The sequence below is a fragment of the Carcharodon carcharias genome, chromosome 25, assembly GCF_017639515.1.
Source record: "Carcharodon carcharias isolate sCarCar2 chromosome 25, sCarCar2.pri, whole genome shotgun sequence".
In the NCBI taxonomy this organism is placed as follows: domain Eukaryota; kingdom Metazoa; phylum Chordata; class Chondrichthyes; order Lamniformes; family Lamnidae; genus Carcharodon; species Carcharodon carcharias.
In genome coordinates this window covers 7,445,235-7,472,224 of record NC_054491.1, presented here as the reverse complement: position 1 = coordinate 7,472,224, position 26,990 = coordinate 7,445,235, and the positions used below count along the sequence as shown (strand labels likewise).

Sequence of the window (26,990 nt, the reverse complement as noted above, 5' to 3'; positions counted from 1 at the left end):
CTGCTTTCCTAATTTCTATTTTTACTTCATCCCTATACTTTCTATATTCCTCTCGGCTTTCTACATTGTCTTTTTTGACTGTCATAAGCTTTCTTTTTCTGCTTTATCTTCCTTCTGGATAACCAGGGGACTCTAGATTTGGTAGTATCACCTTTTTTCTTTGTGGGACCTTGTCTACACTGTGCCCATAGAATCTCACCTTTGAATGCCTCCCACTAATCTAACAGTTTTTCCTTCTAATAGCTGTATCCAGTCCACTCTCGCCAGCTCACCTCTCAGCTTTGTAAAATTTGTCTCCCCCTAATTTAGAACTTATACTCCTGTTCTATATTTGTTCTTTTCCATAATGATGCTAAATCTAACTATATTATGGTCACCTACTGTTACTTCGTCCACTAGCCCAGCTTCATTTCCGAAGACTAAATCTAGAATTGTGCCCCCTCTCATTGGGCTTGTTACGTGCTGGCTAAAAAGGTTCTCTTGAATGCAATTCAAAAATTTTGCACCCTCTGTGCCCTTCACACTGTTAGTATCCCAATTGATATTAGAATAATTGAAGTCCCCAACAATTACTGCCCTATTGTTTTTGCACTCAGAAATCTGTCTACAATATTTGCTCTTCTAACCCCCTGCCACTATTTAGGGGTCCATAATGCACTCCCGGCAGAGTGGCTTCCCTTTTTTTTTTCATTTCTGAGCTCAACCAACGTGGCCTCATTTGATGCTTCATTTAGTATGTCATCTCTCCTTATAAGCTGTAATTGATTCTTTAACCAATAATGCTACACCTCCAGCTTTTTTTTTTATCCCCTCTCCTATCCTGCCTGAACACACTATATCCAGCGGTGTTGAGCTGCTATTTTTCCCCTGCTTAAGCCAAGTTTCCGTTATAGCGATGATATCACGCTGCCATGTGTCTATCTGTGCCCTCAGCTCATCAGCTTTATTAATATACTTGCATTTACATATATATCTTCTGTTTATACTTTGCAAATACAAAATCATTTATCCCCTGTATATGTGCCTCAAAAACATTGGAAGCTGATGCCAATTCAAAGCATGATATACACCAGCCTGAGGACCACATGTTCAACCCCATTAACATTACCTATGCTTTTGACTGTTTTTCTGGTTACCATCTACTAGGTCCCAGTGAGAAAAGAGCATGATGTTTTAATACAGCGGCCTGAATTTTCATCCTCGAGGCAGGTAGCGGGGGTTGGGAAAATTTCTGGCTCAGCCCACCCACATCAAGAGAAAGTGCCAACAAAGGTGGATCTTAGTTGCTGGGGTCAGGTGCAGGCTGGAGTCAAGGCAGTTGTCCTGGGAAAGTGACAGGCTTAATTTAGGTTAAGGTATCCTTAATATGCTAGTATTTCAATTATTGGTATTGGTGCTTCACAAAGAATTTTATGCTAACTGTTCAGAGTCATCTATCCATTGAACCATACAGATGTTGGCTTGAGCTTTGTTTAGTTGCCTTGTATTCACCTTATAATCTCATCATCTCAGTGTCTTGGCCCAAAAGGGAGACTAGGGGCATTTTTTTTTTTTATGTACTTATTCAAGGGATGCAAGGCCAATATTTACTTCATTCCTAAGTTCGCTTGAGAAGGTGGTGAGCCACCTTCTTGAACTGCTGCAGTCCACATGGTGGACGTACACCTACAGTGCTGTGAGGTAGGGAGTTCCAGGATTTTGACCCAGGAAATCAGCTTCATGCCTTTAAAATAGCTGCATTTACTTGTGTGACTCAACTTTTAATTTCCTTTCTCCTATTTTGCAATTTAGAGGGGACAAGTGACATCTAACCCCAGCCTATGCTATCCTTCAGTGGTCTCTGTTCGCTGTTCAATAAGCCAGCCTAGTTAAGAAATAATGAAATACATTTCAGGGTTTAGTTCAAGGCTCTAAAAGGCACCGAGCAAAATTAATATTTCCATTATACTTCATTAATTTGAGAATTACAATAAGGAAGCAATGGGTGGAATTTTCCATTTTGGAGACTAAGTCCTGTGGCAGGCAGGAAAATCGGCATAGCTTCCGCTGGGCAGCAGGGCAGGTGAACACGCGCCGATCTTCCACTATTTAGCTCGTTAATTATGCATCTGTGAGGATCTTGGGGAATCTCGTAGTGGGGCGGGCAGCAAGTCACCCAACATTAGCACAAGGGGAAGAAGGGCCTGGGCCATCTTTAAAGGACACCCAGATGCACATTCACTCGTTCCAGGCCAGGATGACTCCTCCAGAGCCCCTGCAGCCGCAACTCCTACTGGAGAAGCCCACAGATTTAAGCAACCACATCCTGAGACACACAAAAGGTGCATCCAGCATTGCCTTTCATTCATCTCAAGCTAAGAACACCGCCCGCAATACACCCCTGGTTAGGCCAATGCTCACTGTTAGTGGTTCATATTCCCCAGCCTCTTGATCTTAGAGGCCCTGCTGCCTCTTGCCTCAAGGCTCTGTGCCAAAAGGAGATGGGCTCTCCTTTTCATCAGCAGGTCTGGCAGCATCGGCGAAGAAAAGAGTTGACGTTTCGAGTCCTCATGACCCTTGGACAGAACTAGTTCTGTCGAAGGGTCATGAGGACTCGAAACGTCAACTCTTTTCTTCTCTGCCGATGCTGCCAGACCTGCTGAGTTTTTCCAGTTAATTCTGTTTTTGTTTTGGATTTCCAGCATCCACAGTTTTTTGTTTTTATCTCCTTTTCATCACCTGGATGAGGAGCCATTATCAAGGCAGGGTTGCCTGCAGCTTGCATCGATGAGTGGATGTGTGAATTAATTAAAATGATACATTAAGTGAACATGTCTTTAACAGGTTTCCCTCCATCTCAAAGCCAGCAGGTAAGTGCTAAGCCCTTTACCTGGCCTCCATCTAGACATGGCATCCCCACTTTAACCCTTCCAGGTAAAGGAAATCATATTCCTCCTGTTCATACATGAATTTGTATTGGGACATGGCTCTCATCATCCTGGTCAAAGAGCAATGTGCAAGAAGCCTCACAAGGACACTTTTCCACTTGTCCCCGCTACCATGGAGACTGCATAGAAAGACCATTGCTTTGGTAGCATAGAAAGACTAACCACATAAGCCCTGGTCAGCCATGACCATTTACCTGGGAGTACGGGAGTTTGGAGTCATGAGTTGGCTGCCCTCCACCAGCTGTGCCCCTTAAACGCATTCCATCTCCCTCCCTTCCTGCATTGGCTGCAGCCAATGGCAAATGGCACAGAATGAACAGCAACACCACCTTGCTGGAATCTCATGTTATGAGACCCATGAGTCAGGAACAAACCTGCTGCAATGCAGGCTTCACCAGAGAGAGGAGAACACAAGTGAGCACCTCTGACATCCAGTTGCCTCATAATTAGCAGGGTGTCCCTTGAGTCGGCTACTTGTGCTGCCATTGAACTCTACCCACCTCAAGGGATCTTACTGACTGACTAACTGCGTGGTCAAAGTCAGTTTGGAAAAATGGTGCATGTCAGCTTTCTGACTTGCTCTATCATCTCCTACCTTCCTCCTGTCATCCGCAAACTTCCTCCCATCACCACAGTTCCAGCCCTCTCCCTTCTGTCACCCTTGAACCTCCCCTCATTACCCTGGACCCGATCACGATTCACCTCCACATGCTTTTCCTTCCCTTAGTACCTGTACCCTGAGTTCTCCCCCCAAGGACCCCACCATCAACACCACTAACCTGCACTCTTGGACACTCCCCACCCCATTCTCCGGACACTCCCCTCACCCCATCCTTCCCTGGACACGCTCCCCACATCCATTCGTAAGTGGTGGAAAATTAAACAACTGACTGGAGAAGGTGGCTCCACAAATATCCCACCCTCAATGATGGAGGAGCCTAGCACATCAGCGCAAAAGATAAGGCTGAAGAGTTTGCAACAACCTTCAGCCAGAAGTGCCAAGAGTATGGTCCATCTCAGCCTCCTCCGGAGGTCCTAGCATCACAGGTGCCAGTCTTCAGCCAAACTGATTCGCTCCACGTGATATCAAGAAACAGCTGAAGGAACTGGATACAGCAAAGGCTATGGGCCCTGACAACATTCTGGCAATAGTTCTAAAGGCTTGTGCTCCAGAATTTGCCATGCTCGAACAAGCTGTTCCAGTACAGCTGGCATCTACCCGGCTATGTGGAAAATTGCCCAGGTATATCCTGTACACAAAAAGCAGGACAAATCCAACCCAACCAGTTACCACCCCATCAGTCTACTCTCAATCATTAAAGTGACGGAAGGGGTGGTCAACAATGCTATCAAGCAGCATTTGCTCAGCAATAAGCTGCTCACTGATGCTCAGTTTGGATTCTACCAGGACCACTCAGCTCCTGACCTCATTACAGCCTTGTTTCAAACTTGGACAACAAAGCTGAATTCCAGAGGTGAGACAAGAATGGCAGCCCTTGACATCAAAGCAGCATTTGACTGAGTGTGGCATCAAGGAGTCCTAGCAAAACCGGAGTCCATGGGAATCAGGAGGAAAGCTCTGCTGGATGGAGTCATACCTAGCACAAAGGAAGATGGTTGCACTTGCTGGAGGTCAATCAGCTGAGTTTCAGGACATCACTGCAGGAGTTCCTCAGGGTAGTGTCCTCGGCCCAAACATCTTCAGCTGTTTCATCAATGACCTTCCTTCCATCATAAGGTCAGAAGTGGGGGTGGTCACTGATGATTGCACAATGTTCAGCACCATTCACGACTCCTCCGATACTGATGCAGTCAACATCCAAATGCAGTAGACCTGGACAATATCCAGCTGAGCTGAGAAATGGCAAGTAACATTCATGCCACACATGTGCCAGGCAATGACCATCTCCAAAAGAGAAAATCTCATCATCGCCCCATGATGTTCAATGGCATTACCATCACTGAATCTCCTATCAACATCCTTGGAGTTACCATTGACCAGGAACTGAACTGGACTAGCCATATAAATACTGTGGTTACAAAAGCAGGTCAGAGGCTAGGAATCTTGCAGCGAGTAACTCACCACCTGACTGCCCAAAGCCTGTCCACCATCAGGAGTGTGATGGAATACTCTCCACTTGCCTGGATGCATGCAGCTCCAACACCACTCAAGAAGACAAAGCAGCCTGCTTGATTGGTGCCACATCCACAAACATTCACACCCTCCACCACTGACACAAAAGGGCAGCAGTGTACATCATCTACAAGGGGTGGGGTGGTAACTGGCTGCAGGAATTCACTAAGGTTCCTTCGACAGTACCTTCCAAACCCACAACCAGTACCATTTACAAGGACAAGGGTAGCAGATACATGGGAACGCCTCCACCTGGAATTTCCCCTCCAAGTCTCTCACCATTCTCACCTGGAAATATATCGCCTTTCCTTCACTGTCGCTGGGTTAAAATCCTGGAACTCCCTCCCCTAACAGCACTGTGGATGTACCGACATCACATGGACTGCAGCGGTTCGAGAAGGTAGCTCACCACCACCTTCTCAAGAACAGTTAGGGATGGGCAATAAATGCTGGCCTAGCCAGTGACACCCACATCCCATGAATGAATTTTAAAAAGTTCTGCTTCAGTGAAAGTGTTTTAATTTCCACATAAAAAAGACAAATTGCATTTTTTTTTGGAACTCAGTCATAAATTCATTCAGCAATTCAATCAAAACAGAACCAGGAAATGTCTAAAAGCATGTTTTTGCACAAAACTGATTATACCTCTAACATATGCTAGAGGCAAAATGAGCTGACTGCAGTTTTGTTCGGGAGAAAGCAATAAGGGAACTGTATTACCTCAGATGAGAAATTTGTTTTGAAATGTATTGTTTAGCTCAAGATTTTTAATTAATTGGATTACTTAAAAGATTCAGATTCAAAAGATTCAGACTCAACATGCTGAATTCAGGGCTTGTATATGGTACACGCAGTTTGTAGTCAACTCTCTATAAAACTACGAGGAACACACGTGCAACTGACATTTACCAGCCAGGCTATTTCTCATCAGGGACATTAAAGGTGTGGGATCAGGCCACGCTACTAGGCCTCAATATTTAGGTAGAAAACCTTTGTGGAATTACATGGGGCTGAATTTTGCCCTCTTCAGGCAAGTGTGGCGGGCAGACCCGGGAGCAGTAGCGAAACCGACCGCCGCCCGCAATCGGGCCCTGACCGTGATTTCATGCTGGCTGGCCAATTAATCATGCGCCGTGATGCTGAGCACTGCCGGGGTGGGGGTGGGAGGAGGACGAACGCTGAGGTTTGCGCATGCGCATGGGTGCGCGCACTGAAAGCGCCCTAGAGGCGCAGAGCTGCCTCAGGGAGCTGGAGAAGATTTAGAACAATACAAATAAAGATTTTTTAAAAAAGGTGAACGTGTCCCCTCATGTGACTGTCACATGAGCAGGGACATGTTATAAATGAGATTTAAACATTTTTTTTTTCTATTTCCTGTTGGAAACCTCATCCTGCCTGTGGATGACGTTTCATAAAAAATCCAAAGGCCGCTTGGCCTTTTTGCCTGCCCGCCGACCGATTAGCGAAAAATCCAGTTTAATTAATTGGATAAGGGCCTTAAGAGGCCTCATAACCGTCGACGGGCGCGCTGACACCTGTCACACACACCCGCCGAGCAGAATACCATGACAGTGCACAATGATGTCTGGACGCTCGCGGACTATTTTAATGGTCCTTTTGTTGTTTTCGTGACATGGCTTTTTCTAGTGGTTCGTACATAACTGATGTCTCTTTAATATTAAAAAAAAAGTAAAAGGAGGAAAACAAACCACCAGACAGGAAAAATGCTCAAGGGCTCAAAGCTTCTTTTAGCTTTCTTCATTTCACTGTTAAATTATAGGTTTAATGTTCAGACTCACTCCACAGGATGATGCTTTAAGAAGCAAAATGTTCCCTGCCTTGTGTTTACACCTATCTTAAATTTCAAGAGAGAGCCAACCTCTAACATCCTAAAGCTTGATCTCTGATCTTTGCTTAGCTAGCTGATCCAGGCAGGAGACTTGACTGGGTTGCTACAGTTGTTTTCAACACAAATCAACAAGCATTCTCACTCCTAAAGACAGTCCTGTGGTCTCTGCCAGCACATGCATAAGTGTGGAGGTCAGAAATAATTCAGTTATAATGCCCACATGTCCAAACAACTTCCTGATACACACTGTAAAGTTATTTAGTAATATCAGGTACTGGATCAATATCCACGGTACCAGCCTGGCATGAGTCACTGATTTTTGCAGAGAAGAAAACTTGAGGCCAAAAAAAGTTTTAAATTCCACAAATGACATTTAATGGTTTCACATGAACAATTTTGGTTTGTTTCAGCTAGTCCGAAAGCTGAGTTTAATATTCTACTGCTCCACAGAATAAAATCCTCTCATTAACTGGTGCAATTTGGAGTGAATTGACCATTAAAAAAAGAACATTTGGAAGCTTTAACTTTCTCTCCATTTTCCACCCTGGCTTTTTTTGACAATTATTAAATCTAGTTGAAAGTTGTGTTGGTGGCTTCCTGATTCTGGTTGAGGACGTTCTCTGGTGTTTGGGGAAGGACAGTGCAGATTAACAATAGCAGAAGGCCACCTATTGGCCCATAGTAGAGAGACTGAAAGATCACTTTTAATGGCCAGAATCACAATGGCAGAGTAGATAACAAGATAGGATCATGCAGCGTAAGAGGAAGCCATGCCTGTGATGGCATTTTGCATCGATGAATCACAGTTACACTACTTTAGAATTGATCAATATACAAATATCAGCATAATTTGAGAAAATGGAGGACTGTCCCAACACCATTAAGGAAACAAAGCAGCAAGTCTGTACAAAGCAACGTTTTTTTTTAAAATATATTCATTCATGGGATGTGGGCGTTGCTGCCATTTATTGCCCATCCCTACATTTCCCTTATGAGGGTGATGAACTGCCTTCTTGAACCGCTGCAGTCCAAACACTCTCAGTGCAGTTAGCAAAGGAGTTCCAGGGTTTGACTCAGCAACAGTAAAGGAGGGGCAATATAGTTCTAAGTCAGGATGGTGTTTATAGCTTTTGTCAAGGTGATGCAATAAATTAATAATTTTAATATGAGAGCTGTTAGCAAAAAATACTTCTTTCATTTATGGTCCTATCCCCAGACTTAATTTTGTCATTTGATCCAGCAATGCCTCGATTTTAAAATTCTCATCCTTGTTTTCAAGTCCAGAGATTCACCCTTCCCTATCTTTGTGTCCTCCTCCTGCTCTACAACATCTCTGAGATATGTGCTCTTCTAATTCTGGCCTCTTGCACATCTTTGCTTTAATTGCTTCAACGCTGGCGGCCTTGTCTTCGACTGCCTAGGCCCTAGATTCTGAAATTCCCTTGTAAAACCTTTCCACCTCTCGGCTTTTCATTTTCATCTCAGTAGTAGTTACAAATATTATTGCATCCTCATAGACAGCTGCAAATAAAATACATCAAAATCAGGAGCAAGGAGATACATTTCCTCAATTTGATAACTCAGGGATGGTTAGGCATTGCTGAAGTTGACTATTGATTGACAAGCAGCAACATTCCTGACCTAACAAATACCAATTACAAAACCTGTTTAACCTTTTTTGGAGCAACCTGTAACAGTCCCTTTAATTACTGCTGGTTAGGTCACTCTATGCCAAACACCAATGAGTAGAATGTGAGAAATGCACGGTCCATCCATTGATACTTCAAAATTTCAGGTGTCCTAATCAGTCTGCGTGGGCAACTTATACTCCCATCTATTTCCAGGAGACCATTGAGCCATCTATTTCCAAGAGACCATTGAGCCATCTATTTCCAAGAGACCATTGAGACAAACCGAAGTGTTGGGAACCCAAACATCAGTGGAGATGTGTGATAAATGCTGTGTTGCTATTTCAATCTCATTGCTTTCCTGCTTCCAGCCAGCAGAGGGAAGGAAAATCAGCCCCAATGCTTTCATTTTTGATTGTCTAAGCAGACCATATGGCTATTTTGAGTAATGCAACAGCCTCAGGCTAAAAAAAGACAATCATCTGTACGGTGCCACTTACTTTGCAATCGTCACTCACACCACAGCAGCAAGACTCAAAAGAAAAATAGTGATTGGTTTCACGCCTTTGAGCAAAGTGCCAATTTTACACTCCACAATTTTCAAATTTTTCCCCAATTTTTTTTAAAGAATGACTCATTGTCCTGTATAAAACACCTTCATCTTGTAGTTCTGCATTGCTGAGTCAATGAATCTCAGTAGAACCTCACGCTTCAGTCACTTAGGCCATACACTGAAATTCCACCCCCACCCCCTGCCCCAAATGCCCTTGGCTTTCCTCCTTTAAAAACCTTCTAAACCACATCTCTCCAACCAAACTTTTGGTCATAATGTCTCATTCGTTCTTTAGCACAGTGTCCATATATTTTTGATTGAACATCTGTAAAGCAGCCTGATCTTTAAAACAAAATAACGCACTGTGTACAAACGCAAGTTGCTGTTGCTAAACATATTCTTGCCGACTTAATCCTGCCGAGATTTAACACCCCCCAATCCACTCACATTTTGGATTGTCAAATGCTGACAGATATGCTACAGTAGGTAATTGAGGATAGGCAAGCTGATCTGAGGAATGAATAAGTCAGTCCTTAAGTTAAGTAGGTCTGCTGTGAAGATCTGCCTGATACTGTACTGCTTAATCAGTCCTTGCCCCATGTTTCAGGTGACCATCTTCAATGTTATGATCCCTTGTCATTTTTAAAAAGCGCCAAGGCAAAACAAAAATAGAATATTCTCAACATGGTCACCTAAAACATGGGTTAAGAACTGATCAAGCAGTACAGTATCAGGCAGATCTTAACAGCAGACCTGCTTATGGACTTACTTATTCATTCCTCAGATCAGTTTGCCTATCTTCAATTACCTCCCATGGCATATTTATGCCAACTTGCAGAACCAAATGATCATGCTATATATCACATGTTGCAGCCACATGTCAATGTATTTTCAATTATGCCTCACTGGCCTCAACTAAGTTTGGATGTACAGCTCTCAACCAATCAAAATACTGTTTCTTCAAACAAGCTGATCAAACTAATTATTCTGGTGCAGATGGGATTGATCATGTGACAGCAGTTATTCCAAAAGCACAATTGAGAACAGCATTAGAATTCAAATGGAAAATTATATTTGTCTTTTCTTTTTTCAGTTTTTGATAGGTTCCAATGAAAACATTAAAAAAAAACATTTCTGAAGAATATGCAGAAAATTCTACCTCAATTTCTAAGCGCTATCATAAATTCCATTTGTTTCGGTCATCAATTCCTGCTGTGATGGGAGGTTATCTTATACTATAAGTGTAAGGATTTGTATCAATTTTGAAAGGATCTCAACCATTAGTATACTGAACCACAATGATGTCCTCAGCAATGCCGTATAACCCAGTGTTGTCCAATAGCAAGTACTGACTAGCCACAGATCTGGTTACACCAACATCTGTTAAAGCCCACATGCAATGCCTTACATGCATTCACACAAACAGGGAGCTGCACTTTACATCAGTATTTGTTATCAACATCTACCACCGTTCAGTTTTCAAGAAAGTAGAGCACGCAAGATTTAAAAAACACATGGTTTTTCCTCTTAATATTTCAGCAACTAATGTTCAAAAAGGTTAAAATTATGCCAGCATCTGACTAATCAGAAAAGAATTAACCACTTCAGGATTCCCATCTAGTCACATGAGACAGGTCATTGACCTGAAACATATAGCTTGTGGGTAATGTATTGGACAACGCTAAGCATGACCAATACAACATAAAATAGATATGAATGTACATTGTAGTGCACAGGGACTGTTTCAGCCCTTCTCACTAGGGAATGAATTGCAATACTAACCTGCTTTTATTCACTTGGATTGAACCGTGTGGTATATTTAAAGAGACAATGAATATTAACTACCTGCTTCTTGTTAAGCCACAGTTCACAATGTTGTGTTGGTTAACAGCTAATATTGATACCAAAAATAGTTTTTTTTTAAATTACAAGACACTACTGGTGGTAGGTCTCATGCAAGATAACTGTGTAACAATTTATTCTTCTCTAATCTCCCTCCCTCCTAAAACCACAACGGACTATCCTACAAAAAAAGATACTTGCCTTAAGCATTAATACTTCACTTACAATATTCAAGATTTAACCTTATACTGTACAGTTTAATCACAAGTGAAAACGATAAAAACTATGTTTCAACCAATTTAGAATCATTCAAATTAATTTATTTGGGACTATTTTTTCACAAGGCCACTTAAACCTCAGATTCTGCTCATCAGCATAAATTACTGCTGTGACACCTGGCACCAATCTGCTGGTTGAACTTTACTAGCCGTAATACTGTGCACACTCTCCACACTATAACTCCTCCATAATGGCATTAGAAATTCAAAATTCAGATGATAATAGGCATGAAGTCACTTTCTATTATTACAGGTTGTAGTGCTCTGGGATGCCAATTATTGCATTGTCAAGGTCCTCCAGTTTGCTTGTTATTAAAAAAATGTTAACATTTTCACCTAGGAATAATAGCCAAAACCTCCTTTCTTCTATTATTTGCTATTCACTTCTCACATGTTAGCCAGGGGTAGCCAAATTCCTAGATTTCAATGACAGCCCACAGAAATACACACGTATTGTTAACGCGAGATATGGGAGAAAACTTCCTGCACCATCGCAACCCCACCCCCCCTCCCCACCAAAGTGACACTGGAGCGAATGTCTGGCAAAATCAGACAGACAACCATCTGATAGTCCTGGAAGGAGGCCAAGTTCATTTTGAAGGTCAGCTCATATCAACAAACAGCAGGCCAGCAACTAGCAGAAAACTTACTCCAGAGAAGCTTGCTGACTCCAGATTAGGTAACCTGTTTAGCCTCTCATCCATAAAAAGAGTAAGTCCTGAGGCAAAGTGTCTGTGCTCAGGAGATATGTGGAAGTAGCATCCCGAAAATAGTGTGTGTTTGTTTATCAGCACTGGCAAGGCCAGCATTTGTTGCCCATTCCTAGTTGCTGTCAGAAGATGGTGGCAGGCCATGTTTATGGGTTTCTGTATGGAGTAGATTGACACAACCTTGCTTGCAAAGCCACTTCACAGAGCAACCATGTTGGTGTTGAGCTGGAGTCAATATAAAGGACAGACCAGGTAAGGAAACTGGGATTTTATGACAATCCGACAGCTTTATGGTTGGTTTAGCTGATGCCAGTTTTTTTTTTTATTTCCAGATTTTTTTTTAAAAATTGCATTTAAATTTTCAACCTGCCATGGTGGAACTGGAGCTCATTCTTTGAATTACTAGTTGAGTGACATAAGAACATAAGAAATAGGAGTAGACTATTCAGCCCCTCGAGCCTGCTCCGCAATTCAATAAGATCATGGCTGATCATCATCTTTTGATTTCCACATTCCCATCCAACCCCGATAACCTTTGATCCCCTTGCCTAACAAGAATCGATCTACCTCTGCCTTAAAAATATTCAATGACCCCACCTCCAATACCTTCTGAGGCAGAGAGTTCCAAAGTCGCACAACCCTCAAAAAAATTCTCATCTCTGTCCTACAAGGGTGACCCCTAATTTTAAAACAGTGCCCCCTAGATCTAGACTCACCCACAAGAGGAAACAGCCTTTCCCAGTCCACCATTGTCAAGGCCATTCAGGATTTGTATACTTCAATCAAATCACCCCTCACTCTTCTAACCTCCAGTGCAAACAAATCCAGTCTGTCCTTTACTCATAAAACAGCCCACTCATTCCAGGTATCAATCTAGTAAACCTGCTTTGAACTGCCTCCAATGTATCTACATCCTTCCTTAAATAAGGATATCAAAACTGCACATAGTATTCGAGGTTCGAACTCGCCAATGCCCTGCATAACTGAAGCATAACATCCTTACTTATATGCTCAATCCCTCTCGTAATAAAGGATAGCATTCCATTAGCCTTCTTACTTACTTGCTGTACCTGCATATTAGCTTTTTGTGACTCGTGCCAGAACACCTAGATTACTCTGCACCTCAGAGTTATGCAGCCGTTCTCCATTTATGTAATACCCTGCTTTTTTGTTCTCCCTGCCAAAGCGAACAACTTCACATTTTCCCCACATTAAACTCCATGTGTCAGATCTTTGCCCACTCACTCAACCTATCTATATCCGTCTGCAACCTCACATCCTCATAACCACTTAGCTAATATATTATTCTAGGCCTTCTACTACATCCCAATTCTTGATGTGGCCAGTGTGATTTTCCCAATGATCTACCACTGGAGGTTCAACTGAGCAGAGTGTGAGGCTCTGCACGCTCCGCACAATTGCAGTGGTGGACTTAGATGAAGAGGAGCCCAGCTGGTCACTTCTTATTTTTCTGGGGCTAGAAGGGAAGTGGTGTGCCTCTTGGATCTCCAAAAAAACAAATTTGGTCCATTGCTTGACAAGGTCCACCTCTTACCAAAGATGGACACACTCCAGCCGACCTATTTTTTCCCCCAGGCCCAGAGACTGGCTAGTCCGCTTTAAAAGCCAGGGGCAGAATTTTACAGCAGCGGGATTTCACGATCCCGTTGAAGTCAACGGGGTTCATAATAGGTTCGCCGCATTTTACAGCCCCGTCCCTGCCAAAACAGTGCCATAAAATTCTACCCCAGGGGTCGCAGTTCTCTCCTTTCTGTGCAGAGTTCAGTCATCTGTTAATGAGGTTCAGTCTTCAAAATGGATCCAGCCACCCAACTAGCTGCTACCATACCTTCTGGAAGCCCCAAAATTAGGGTTTGTTTGAAACAGTTCAGTAATAAATTACCTTTTATATTCAAGACATAGCAAATTATCGCAAGTAATATCCTTCACAACACAAAAGAAAATTCTCTATTTTAATCCATCGTGTCTGCTTCACATTTATGAACACAAACTAGTCAAGTAAAGGAAAACATGTAAGTGTGGAAAATATTCTGTAACATTGCCAAAACTGAGAAGATTCAAATCACTCCTCCATTTCTCAGAAAATGCCAAAACGTCACAACAGAGTTGAACACCTGAGGCAAGTACATCCATGGTTGAGTACACGTTCAGAAAGGCTAAGTCTGCTCTCAATTTGGGGCAGAAAGCAGCAGCTGGCCGTCTTCAGGCAGATATAATTCCTGGGGTATGAGGCCGCCTGCTGGCACCAAAGCAAATGGAGGCCTAATAAGACTGACCTAAACTAAAGCTAAACTTTAAATGTCTAATTAATTAAATATATTTACGTAAAAGAGCTCATCACAATATATTTCTGACACAAAACTTGAGAACTGCAAGATATTTTTGCCAAGTTAATAAAATTATATGGTTTAACTATGTAACCTGACCACATAAGAAAACAAGATTAAAATGGTGTAACATTAGACAGTCTGAAAATTGGGATTCTTAAGGATACAAAATCCCTACAGAATTTTCAATGGATTAAATGTCAAGTATGAAAACACATCACTAAATCAACGCAAACCCTGAAGCAAAGCAAAATTATATTAAATTGGTGCTATTATTAAAGGACACATGGCAGCCAAGTTTTCATTTGTGCAAGCAATTTGTACATTTCTTAAAGTGATAGAAACATTAAGCTGAATGTGTTATGTCGTGCTGTGAATTTTCAATTCTTTGTTTATTACCCTTGCACATAGCAAGTCAAGAATCCCAAACATGACCAATAAAAAGTGTTTTATTTCTTTGTGCAACAATATTGACAGTTTCAGTCTCAATCAGGAAGCCTGTTTTCAAACCCCAGCTCTGCTATTATTTCACCTTTCCTGATCTGCAACATTTTTGTTTATTTCTGTGCAAGGCAAGTCCTCTCATGAGGAGACAGGAAGATATATGCAAAAGTTATATTTTTAAAAACTTCAATAAGGATTACTTTATAAAATCATAGTGGAGTCTCTTAAATTAAAAGTGAAGTAATGCTTGGAAGTGTACTTTAGGCCGCATAATCTATTTTCCCTCAAAGTAATCTCAATTTCAAATGTTGTTTAAATAAACGATTTTCAACAGATGTTTCTTCACGAATATGACACCATTTCAGTTTCTTTCCCCCTAGTTGTGTGACACAACTATATTGCCAGCACATCTTCAGCACATACTTCAGTTCGGAAATGTCTAGTTACATGGTTCTCCCTAATTTCTCAACCAATAAAAACCTAGCACTGACTTTAACAATCAGATACCAGATTCTGAAGAGAGTGACACATTCTTAGAACAAACAAAATTAGTACGATAAGCAATCCCACATGAATTTAGAACAATGAACAATTATGCTAATTTATATTGTTAATGTAGGGATAAGTATACTTGGTATAAAATACTCTGTTCTCCAATGTGTTCTATTTTGTTAAGCTTTAAAAGCCCCATTTCTGTCCAGTGAATTCTTTGTTGTAGGTTCACTTCATAGAGTCCAAGACACAGATGCTAATCAAGCTGAAGGAGGTAAATTAGCTGACAACAAATCTAATCCTTGCAGAACATGCTTGATAACCAAGTCATTTATACACAGAATAGAACATCTGGGAATTACTTGGTGGGGTAGGAATCCATCAACTTTAAGAGCTGAAACAATGGTGAACTTTTAAGCTTACGATAATGGTGAGGGAATGGCAAACTTTCCCAAATACTTTTATGAGTTGTTTCTTTAGAATTTTCCTTTGAAGACAGCTTTCAAATGGTCTCCATAGGCAAGCTATGCTGAACCATTGGTGACTGGTAGTTATTCAATGAGGCTCCTTCTATGTTTTATGACCACTGCAAACCTGAGTGACATTAATTAATATCTGGCATATCAATGATGTTGAAACCACCCAAAGAAAGCTATAATAACAGAGCAATAAAATTCCAAGCAGAAGAGCCAGTTTTATTGGTAATTTTTCACTGGTGAAAACTACACACTTATTAGGCAAGAATTTCATTTAAAAATTCAAAATAAATGTTTTATTATTCATACTGTTATCTGCATCATGCTGTAAATCCCTAGAAAATCCTATGTTAGAAGCCTGAGGGCCCATTCAAATTACTTTGCTGGAACTTAAATTACTGCACTGAACTTTGTGCAATGTTTATTCCAAATGTGCTCATGATTGGCCAAAGTCCAAATAAACACAGTAGCCTGTTCCTCTTGTCACTTTGGCTTCAGAATGCCTTTGGTGAATCCTTCCCTTTAGATTCTGGTGAAGATTCACAGAGTGTGCAAAGATCTCAAGCCCCAAAACTCTAGGAGTAGCCTTAGCTCAGTGGTAACATTCCCACTTCACAGTTAGAAGGTTATGAGTTTGACACCCCGTCTAGACTGCTCTGGTCAAGACTTGCAATCTCTAAATACCTGGTTGACATCCAATGCAGTACTGGCACCCGACAGCAGCCAAGTGTCAATCAAGTTGTAGCTCTGCCCAGCAGGGACCAGTGCTCATTCCAGCCCCTGATTGCGGAGCTGACAGTCAGCAGGGTATTCATATCTGATGGGAGCGGAGCGATAGCATTCCAGCTCATCTAGCATTTCACTCCAATCAGGCTTGCGACCAGTCCAGATCAAAAAGAAAACAAGGTATTGCATAATCTGCCGGGCTTAAAAATAAATGGAAGAAATAGGCAATCTTCTGTGCTACTAGGTATGGTGAAGAAAGAGAAAGAATTTTGATCCACGTCATGGCAAAAACCTGGCCGAACTCCAGCACGGAGCTCACAAAATGAGATAGAACCCGATTCTCCAAGGATTTGACCCTGTTCTTTTCAATCCAACGGTTTTCTACTGGATGTTGAGTGAGTAGATCTTTTGTAAACCCTGACTATGTCAGTCTGTCATGTTTGAGGTCATCCGTGGAATCCCACCTTTTGTGGCCTTAAAGCACCTCAACAAATCTCTCATCAGCTGAACTGGCAGGAGGTTCACACAGTCCTTTGCGAAGGCCCCAGAAAGACCCTGGATTTAAAATACTTGACCAAAAGGCTGCTTTAATATCAAATACCTCTAAAATTATTTGATGCAAACTATAAAGATTTCAAAAGTCTATACATTTCCTGGTCTTTTTTACACCCTGAATAAACGAACAGCAATCAACTGCTCCACCATAGTACATGCGGAGATTTAAACGACTGCTGAGAAAAACACAATATTTTCCAGGAATCTATAAGAAACATTTCTGGGGAGCTGCCTTATAACTATTGTTCTAAATCATCCTCACCCTCAGCATCATTCTTACCACCCACTTGCAACTGCAGAAACTCCAGCTCATAACCCATGCTACAGGAGATCTAGTGTTTATTTTGAATCCCAGCACACTGTGTATGATACAACCTTGTATTACTTGGCTGGCTAATGCAATTAGTGCTTTTTTTGCACAAGGAACATCACAACCGTGCATGTAGAGTTCAATTACATTGGTGATGAAGAGTTACTATTGAACATCAGCGTTGCCCATTTCACTCCATTCCATCCAGGAAGAAAAGATAACCTCAAGGTCATGCTATTAATCAAAATTGCCAGCTGCTGCCATGACAACCTAATGCCTATTGTGCAGTACAGTGCTTTTAGTGCAAGATTTACCACAATGACATCATACAGACTTCCGTTGCTCCTGAAATACCTTGTCAATATTTTTGATACAGCAGAACTGCAATATTTATCACACGATAAACTGCTCAGCATATGAAAATTGTATCTACTTGTAAACAAAGAACATTATGTACAACTCATTTACTACATACAGCAACTGCAAGGTCAATTGACACAGCCTAAATACATGCAGCAAGCTGCAGCCATCTGGCATCTTCTCAAACCCAAAGTGAAGCAATGGCTGAACTGATTCAAAAAAGCATCTGTAATAAGCAACTTTTGTTTCATGTTTGCAGTACAAGAATATATTGTATTTAACCAGAGTTAAACAAAGAAATATATTTTTAAATGGGCATCATTTGTAGCATTGCTGTTACTTTAACTGCCAAACCGAGTCAGTGTTACAAGCAGGCACCAGGTAACAAATATTAATACATTTTCAGGCAAACAGTTAAGTATGTTTGGATGGGAACTGTAAAGGTGGAATTTCTTATCAATAAGTTTGAGTTTCCAAACTGGTTTCCTTGAATGACACCAGAATTGCAGGATCATCATGCCACTCGATCAAAAAATATCAAAATGTGGTTATCCAGAGTTCCACAGCTATTGGTTGCTTTTGTATTTGATAATAGAGAGATGGATTTTTTTTTGTATATCCACAAACCAAACTACAGTTCTTGCAAGTAACAGGCTTCTGAATATTATTGTTTTTAATGGCATAATGCATTAGTTGAATGGAAGAGATGCTAAGAATAAATTGTAATCGGTGCAGAGTCAGTAGAAACAGAATGTACAGCTTAAAATAGCTGCAAGAAATTGTTTATGCATTCAAATGATATCTTAAATAGTATTTTACCTGCAGTCTCCCCATGCCACCCAAATTATGTTGATCAGGCATTTGCTTTCCTGTTAGTCCAAAAATGTATTGATTTTCAATTATACTGTTAGACTTTATCATCTCGTTGTTTGAGAATATAATCATCTGTATCAATTTGTGGAAGATAAACGTCAAAGACTGGATAAATTTGTAGAATTTAGAAAAGTCATTAGCAAAAGCTGAGGGAAGCCAGGACCAAGTAAAACTATACATCTCTAAAGGAGGTGGAGACATAAACTTGAGCTCATGGATCAAAACAAATTCCCATCTATGCCAAAAGCTTTAGACTACACATTGCCGAAAGTAACGGTTAAAACAAATGCAAATAGGAGAATTGCCACCCACGCAACCCTCACTCCAACCCCTCCCTTCTTTTGATTTAAGGTAACTTTCGCTAATTTCTATTCTGGATCGACAGAACTAGCCCACATTTGACTACCAGTGATAGCAAGTGCCATTCATCTGAGCAAAGGCGTTTAGATCATGCTACTAATGTTACCATAAAGCACAGTGGCAAAAACACAGAAAACTCATAAGGTATAAATTCTTGCCAGGACCAAGCGGGTGCTCTGGTGACAAGAGCAAACCTCTGCTTTTCAATTGTAAGAAGTAATAAACACAACATATAGCCAACAACCAAAGCCTCATTTTCCATCAGGATCTACCAACAACAACAACATTCAATCTCTTGAATATTTCTTTAAAGTTCAGATTCTGGTATATTCAATATGATATTTGTGTTGTAAATGTCCAAGTGCAGAATCTTGGGCTTCCGTGCAAAACAATTGCTTGCAGGGTAAAATCATTTATATAGCTCCATACATACAGGCACTATGGGCGGAGTTTACCAGCCAGCTGGAGAATGACTGGTATAATAGTTGGGGAGGTTTCCCATGGGTGGGCAGGAAGCAGGCTGTGAGGTGGCACCACTTCAGGGGCAGAGAGCCAATTTACATAATTAAGGCCTTAATTAGGAGCCATTCTATAAGACTGCCAGCATTTTGACATTGACAGGGCAGCCCTCGGCCACCTGAGCAGGCCACAATTTTCTCGGAAGTGGCCTTCCGGCAACCGCCGAGGGCTCCATGGCCCAATGAGTTGGCCGTGAGCAGGAAAGGCAGCTCCCACAGCCCCAACAATCCCCACAAAGGTGTCTCCCCTCCATCCCGTGGGGGGGGGGGCGGCGGCCTATAGCCCTTGGCCCACTAAATTTTCATTACCTGCCCAGGAGTGCTTCTATATTGAGGCTTACTGCCTGCCTCATCAGCGCCCGACTCTCCTGGTGAGATTGCTGAGGCTTCAGAGGTGCCTGCCCTCTGATTGGGCCCCGACATCATCAGGAGCCCACCCAAGGACAGTGAGTCTACTGGGCAGCCAATCAGGAGGTTGTCTGTAGTAAAATTGCAGAACCTGTCCTGTTGCTGACAAGCGTGAGGTCAGGGCCCATTTTTCAGCCTGACGCCAGGTTCACGAAGCCCGAGGTAAAATTCAGACCTGTGTTTTTGATACAGGAATAAGCCTGAGCCAAGTTATCTGTCACTTGTACTACAAGGTTTAGTACATGGTTGTTCAGCAGAAGTCACTGGCTACTCAACAAGCGTGTCTTCGGCAACATCATTGTATCTATATTTACTTATTTCAGTAGGTGTCTTACACACTATACAGCTTTATGTGTATAGACTGCAATGTTTGTTTTTCTCATTCAAAAGTGTATAATTCTGGCATGAATTCATCAGAAACAACAAATCTTAGTACAGCTTCTAAGGTTTCATCCAGCTCTTGCAAGCAGGCTTTATCAAAGTGATTGCTGAGAATTATGACTTTCACAGTGAGGCGAGAAGCCATTTGGGCCACTTGTCCTTTATTATGACATGGCCTATTGGAGCCGCCTGCATTACTGGAGGCAGTAGCGTAGTGGTATTTTCACTGGACTAGTAATCCAGACAGCTTTTGGGATCCGGGTTCAAATCCCACCAAGGCAGATGATCAAATCTGAATTCAACAGAAAATCTGGAATTAAAAAGTCCTGATGTAGATTGTCGTAAAAACCTATTTGGTTCACTAATGCCCTTTAGGGAAGGAAAATCTGCTGGCCTTACCTGGTCTGGCCTACTTGTGCCTCCATACCACACAGCAATGTGGTTGACTTGGAATAGCAAGCCAAGGACAATTAGGGATAGGCAATAAATACTGGCCTAGCCAGTGACACCCCATCCCATGAGTGAATTAAAAAAAAAAACTTACTCCAATTAACCAAACTGATGACAAACTCCTGCCTCCATAAAATGTCGCTACTGTTTTCAGGATGCTGATGGCCAGCACTTTCATGCATGTTACACCCCGCTTCAGTGGATAACCAATAATCAGCAACCAAAGAAATAAACCACACAATGATTAAAAATCACACACACGCCCCAACTCGAGTTTTACCATTTTACCATCAAATGCACAAAAAGAATTAAGCACACAAGCGAACACCATGTATTAAGAATATTGGGATCATATGCCCATCTTATGTTAACATGCCTATGTTAACTGCTCATTTTTTAAAATGTTCTACTCAAATATACAATTACCCACATCTGGATTCCCAATTAGCCGCTAGAGGTCAGTGGCTAATGTAGTGGACAACACTGATCTAGTAACATTGCCAGCAAAATAAGATGATACATCACTCCATCCTTTTTACAGAAGGTACACCACCTGTGGCACAAGTGGTTGTTTGGTATCCCAAACAAGATAAGGAAAATACATAGCTCATGCAGAAAAATATATTAAACCCATAGCTGTGTCACTATAAAGCATTCAAAATCAATGACTACCCCTTGATCAAATTTCTTCAAGGCTTTCTAATAAATTGGATTATGAGAAAACCTCCAAGATGGATGGAGTAGCCATGTCCTTTGGGAGATGTTAGTCACTGGTAGCATGTTTCAAATTCATTTAATGATGCACTCCAATTTAAGATGCCCATACGCTCAATACTATCTGTTAATTACAATGCTAAACCGACAAGAGTCAAAATAATCTCTATTAGTCCACTTCTACAAAAGTAATTCATACGGCTCAATGTCTTTCTTTACAGGGCTTTCCCCAATAACTGGACAAGTTTACCCAATGGGCAGCTAAACTGTACTGAGCAGGTAGATCCCAGGATTGACACCTAACTTGTGCGAAGTAAGCCAATCACAACAAATGGAAAGCAGCATTTAGCCTCAGGCCATCAAGGTTAGAGAGGGAGAAAGGAATGGGCTTACTTCGGATTGCAATCACATAATTTTAATCCTAGTTTAACCACCATTGGCTTTTAGAGTAGTGACCAAACATAAGCCACATTATTTAGTTAATAAAAACAGAAAATGTTGGATAAACTCAGTAGGTCTGACAGTATCTGTGGAGAGAGAAAGAAGTTAACATTTCAAGTCCAAATGACTCTTCTTCAGAGCTAAAGAGAAGTAGAAAGTGATGGAATTTATACTGCTCCACACCACCACCCCCACCCTCCTGCACCCCCCCCCCCCCCACCCCCCCCCCCCCTTTAAACAGTATAAATTCCATCACTTTCTACTTCTCTTTAGTTCTGAAGATGTCATACGGACTAGAAACGATAACTGTTTTGCTCACCACAGATGACATCAGACCCGTTGAGTTTTTCCAGCATTTTGTTTTTATTTCAGATTTCCAGCATCTGCAGTATTTTGCTTTAATCTTATTGCTTAGTTAATAATGTGATAACAAATCCATATCCAGAAAGCTGCTGCCTTATTTAAGTTGCACTTATCAATATAAGGAAAAACCGGTTCCCTAAACCCCACACACCATTCCACCTCCATTAGACCATAAGACCATAAGACATAGGAGCAGAAATTAGGCCATTTGGCCCATCGAGTCTGCTCCGCCATTCAATCATGGCTGATAAGTTTCTCAACCCCATTCTCCAGTCTTCTCCTCGTAACCTTTGATCCCCTTACCAACCACGAACCTATCTATCTCGGTCTTAATTACTCTCAATGACCTGGCCTCCATAGGCCTTCTGTGGCAATGAATTCCATAGATTCACCACTCTCTGGCTAAAGAAGTTTCTCCTCATCTCTGTTCTAAAAGGTCTTCCCTTTACTCTGAGGCTGTGCCCTCGGGTCCTAGTCTCTCCTACTAATTGAAACATCTTCCCCACGTCCACTCTAACCAGGCCTTTCAGTATTCTGTAAGTTTCAATCAGATCCCCCCCTCATCCTTCTAACTCCATCGAGTATAGACCCAGAGTCCTCAAACGTTTCTCATATGTTAAGCCTTTCATTCCTGGGATCATTCTCGTGAACCTCCTCTGGACCTTCTCCAGGGCCAGCACATCCTTCCTGAGATATGGGGCCCAAAATTGCTCACAATATTCTAAATGTGGTCTGACCAGAGCCTTATAAAGCCTCAGCAGCACATCCCTGCTTTTATATTCTAGTCCTCTTGAAATAAATGCCAACAGTGCATTTGTCTTCCTAACTACCGACTCAACCTGCAAGTTAACCTTAAGAGAATCCTGGACTACGACTCCCAAGTCCCTTTGCACTCCAGATTTCTGAATTCTCTCCCCATTTAGAAAATAGTCTATGCCTCTATTCTTCTTACCAAAGTGCATGACCTCACACTTCCCCACATTGTATTCCATCTGCCACTTCTTTGCCCATTCTCTGAACCTGTCCAAATCCTTCTGCAGCCTCCCTGCCTCCTCAATACTACCTGTCCCTCCACCTATCTTTGTATCATCTGCAAACTTAGCCAGGATGCCCTCAGTCCCTTCATCGAGATCATTAATGTATAAAATGAAAAGTTGTGCTCTCAACACTGACCCCTGCGGAACTCCATTAGTCACCGGCCGCCATCCTGAGAAGGACCCCCTTATCCCCACTCTCTGCCTCCTGCCAGACAGCCAATCTTCTATCCATGCTAGTACCTTGCCTCTAACACCATGGGCTCTTATCTTACTGAGCAGTCTCCTGTGCGGCACCTTGTCAAAGGCCTTCTGGAAGTCCAAGTAGATAACATCCATTGGCTCTCCTTTGTCTAACCTACTCGTTACCTCCTCAAAGAATTCTAACAGATTTGTCAAGCATGACCTCCCCTTGATGAAACCATGCTGACTTTGCCCGATTTTACCATGCATTACCATTCCTCAGTCATCTGCCAATATTGTTCTCAAATCTAATTGCAAGGAGTTAACAAAAGGTCCATAGAACCATAAGGAGAAGCTTACATTGAGGTAGTGGGCTCTTCAGGGCAGTGTTCTTCTGGTGCTTCTTTACTGGAGAAGTCCAATACTAATTCCAATGCCTTGCTCTCTCCCTACTCCACCTCAAACATGTATTTATTTTATTTCTAAAAGATGCTGTGGGCTCTACAGTGGTAATCCCACATCATTTGCACTCAACATCATAGCTTTCCATCGTATGATACAAATCCAATTATGACCGACTTGATAACTGTTCCTAACTATTCTTTTGAAGATGTAAGTAAAAATAAACCATCTTCTCGGTATCCACATTTACAAACACTAGTATTACAGATTTCACACAGCTGTGGCAATGACAGCTGCATCACTGGCAGCTCTAAGTGAAGTTCAGCAGCAGCAGCTGTCTTGCATTAGCAAAGCATTAGCCAGATTGAAATGACACATCATGCATCTGTATGTTCAGTACAAAGTATTCAGCTACAACAAATTTTGTGTCGCCTGTTGTGTTCAAGCTTGCAAGTACTGGAGGGTCAGTTAAAGTCGAAGCTATTATAGAAAACTCAAAAACAATGTAAATTGATCAAGCTACCAAATAAATATTTTGTAGACTGATCATCTCATTTCATGGTGTGAAGCTCAAATAAGGTACTTGCAGGAATTTTAAATACTTGAAATAAGGGAAACTGACTAAATCAGCAGCCCTGATCATATTTCAGAGAATGGTAAGGTGCAGCTTTCATTTCCCACTTTACTGCCTTCCCAGTTTCAGTCTCAGTAGCTAACTGAAAGACAAGAAACTCTACCGGCAATGAAGGAAGAATTAGCTTTCTCAGTCAAATACAAAAAGCATCTATTAGTTCAGTGTTTATTTTAAACACAAATTCTAGACCCTACTTAAAATGTTCTACAGAAGTGGAAGATTAGTTTTAACCTATCATAATGCAAATACCCCCAAGATCACAGAAAACATTCAAATCATTGTTGCCAGTATCAGTAAATGACTGTTTATTTTACTCCAAATTGAATGAAAGGCTTGTTGCTCCCTTGGAATCACAACAGGCTTTCATTATGATATAAGTTTAAATACCTCTTGTGGCTTTATCTGTGATGAGGAAATTGGAATATTAAAAAAAAAATCGAACAAGATTACAAAAGAACTGCAAAGATTTGAAGTTTCAAGCTAACTGGAATATTTATTTTAAAAATACTGAAACAATGCCGATTGCCAGAGAGATTCTGAAGGACGATAGACACACCTCATCAATCACAAACACCCTGGGAGCTCCTTAGTCAGTCAGCCAAGGTGATAACAAATTGCATAGGGATGGGCTGCCATGGTCAAGTTTAGCACATTCACTATTCTTCCGAGATAGCTAACACCATCCTCCAGAGGTCCTTGAAAAGGTGCACAGATTTTCAAAACAGACACACTTGAGACTGAAATGGGTGAACAGCAGCAACAAATGTCTCTTGTATTCATAAAATATTCCTGTCTGCCATTTTCTAGAAAATGCTACCTTTTAAATTGGTAAATGCCTTCATTAAAATAGCAAATGGAAGAATTTTATAAGCAATATTGACATACTTTGTATTGCACAGTGCAAATTTAACCTGTATGTCCTTAATTTCTTTTGTTAATAGGTTGGCATCGAAGTGGCACAGAGGGCTCATTCGCCAATTATACATCACAATGCCAACTATTTCGGCATCATACTGAGTTGTGTCCTTTAAGTTGAGATGGACTGAGTAAATAATTGCTTATGAAAACAGAAAACTGACACTTCTGTTAGTTTGTTTCACCTTATTTTCAATATCATTGTAACACTTCATAATAATCCAAGAAAACTATGTCCTTCTTTCATATTTAAATAAATTAAAATAACACGCAGTACCTGGGAACCATCTAAGATTTTCTGCTTCTAAAGCAATTATCTGGCTCTTCTGTGAATCTGATAAAAGAAAATGGCTGTAAAGTTGTTATGGATTATCAAATTAGAGTTGGCTACAGTACCAAATGCTAATAACTGCAATGCCATCACATGGCATTTAAAGAGTTGTAGGATATAAAACATAAACCAGTTTAGATTTAATTTGTCCTTTTTATTTTTATTTTAATTCTCCATAATATCAGTGAGGCCAAATTCGGCATTGACTTCTTTTATTAATAGTGACATTATATTTTATGCCAATTTATTTTATACTGACATTTCAGTACATTTTAAATCGTGCAAAGCTGATAATTATTTGTGGAAAAGCTGTCTATTAACAAATATAGCATTTAAACTATTTGGAAAATACAGCTGTATAAAATGAAGGTGAAAATCGCGTCCAATGCCCTATGACAATGAAGTCTCAACAAAAAGACATCTTAAAAGGATATTTTGAGATTTGTTTGCTCATGAGCTTGATTGATCTTATTATATAGCAAAAGAATGAAAAGTAACAAAATAGTTCCAAAATATTATCTTTATCTGACATGACATTGTCACTTGAAGATCATGGGCACTCACTGCACTTCACTGGGAGGAAACGGGCATACGTGCATCCCAAATCATTCGCTGCGCAGCTACACACCCACAGGATTACTGGGCTTCATGCTTAAAAACCAGACAGGGAACAGGAGCACAGGTGCAGGCGTAGTGGCATAACAATTCAAGGCTCCAGCAAATCACAGGTATTGGCAAGCGGGATCTCAGCCTCTTTTTCATCTTCCCTGTCCCTGGCGAATGCCAATGCATACTAAAGAGATGCATACAGGTGTTAATACAATACTGCACTGGTTAATGTTCTTATACATGGAGGCATTTGAGTATTCTACCTTCCTATTTACCTATTGTTTTTATTACTGCATTGAGAAAACCCAGAGCAATAAAAGTATTTTGACCAGAGGCTACGTGCATATTAAATGCATTGTTAGATCAACCATTGTTGTTTGTATGTTACAGTAGATCTTGTTTGTAATTTGCATCAACCTATTTATTTCCATCTGTATCATTGAAAGGAATACAATCAGCATAAATCTGTACTGTTTCTTTCCATTTCCATACTTCATGCTCATAGTAGTTAGTACCAATCTTCTTGAAAGTTTTCCATAATCTCTGCCAAAGCTTGGAGATATGTTGCCTTAATATTATAATAGCATTGATCTTGGCAACAATAATGAACATTTCGTCTCTCCCTTGAATAAAATTCATCAGCCTGGATTGTGCATTAATAATTGTGCCAAAATCATTAGCATTCAACATCATTACTCCTCTGAAACTGACAGCAATTTCTGTAGGTGCATATGCACCACCC

The 26,990-nt window shown here is 41.1% G+C and overlaps 1 protein-coding gene and 1 long non-coding RNA gene across 19 annotated transcripts in view; one reads left to right on the top strand and one right to left on the bottom strand.

Annotated features, from left to right (window-relative positions):
* The window catches only part of LOC121269513 (neural cell adhesion molecule 1-like), a 490,495-nt gene that overhangs the window by 388,633 nt on the left and 74,872 nt on the right, over positions 1-26,990 (bottom strand). The gene's annotated exons all lie outside the window — the stretch shown is intronic.
* Positions 12,043-25,467, top strand: LOC121269514. The gene is made up of 2 exons (XR_005941364.1): positions 12,043-12,173; positions 25,335-25,467. It is a non-coding gene; the product is annotated as an uncharacterized LOC121269514 (long non-coding RNA).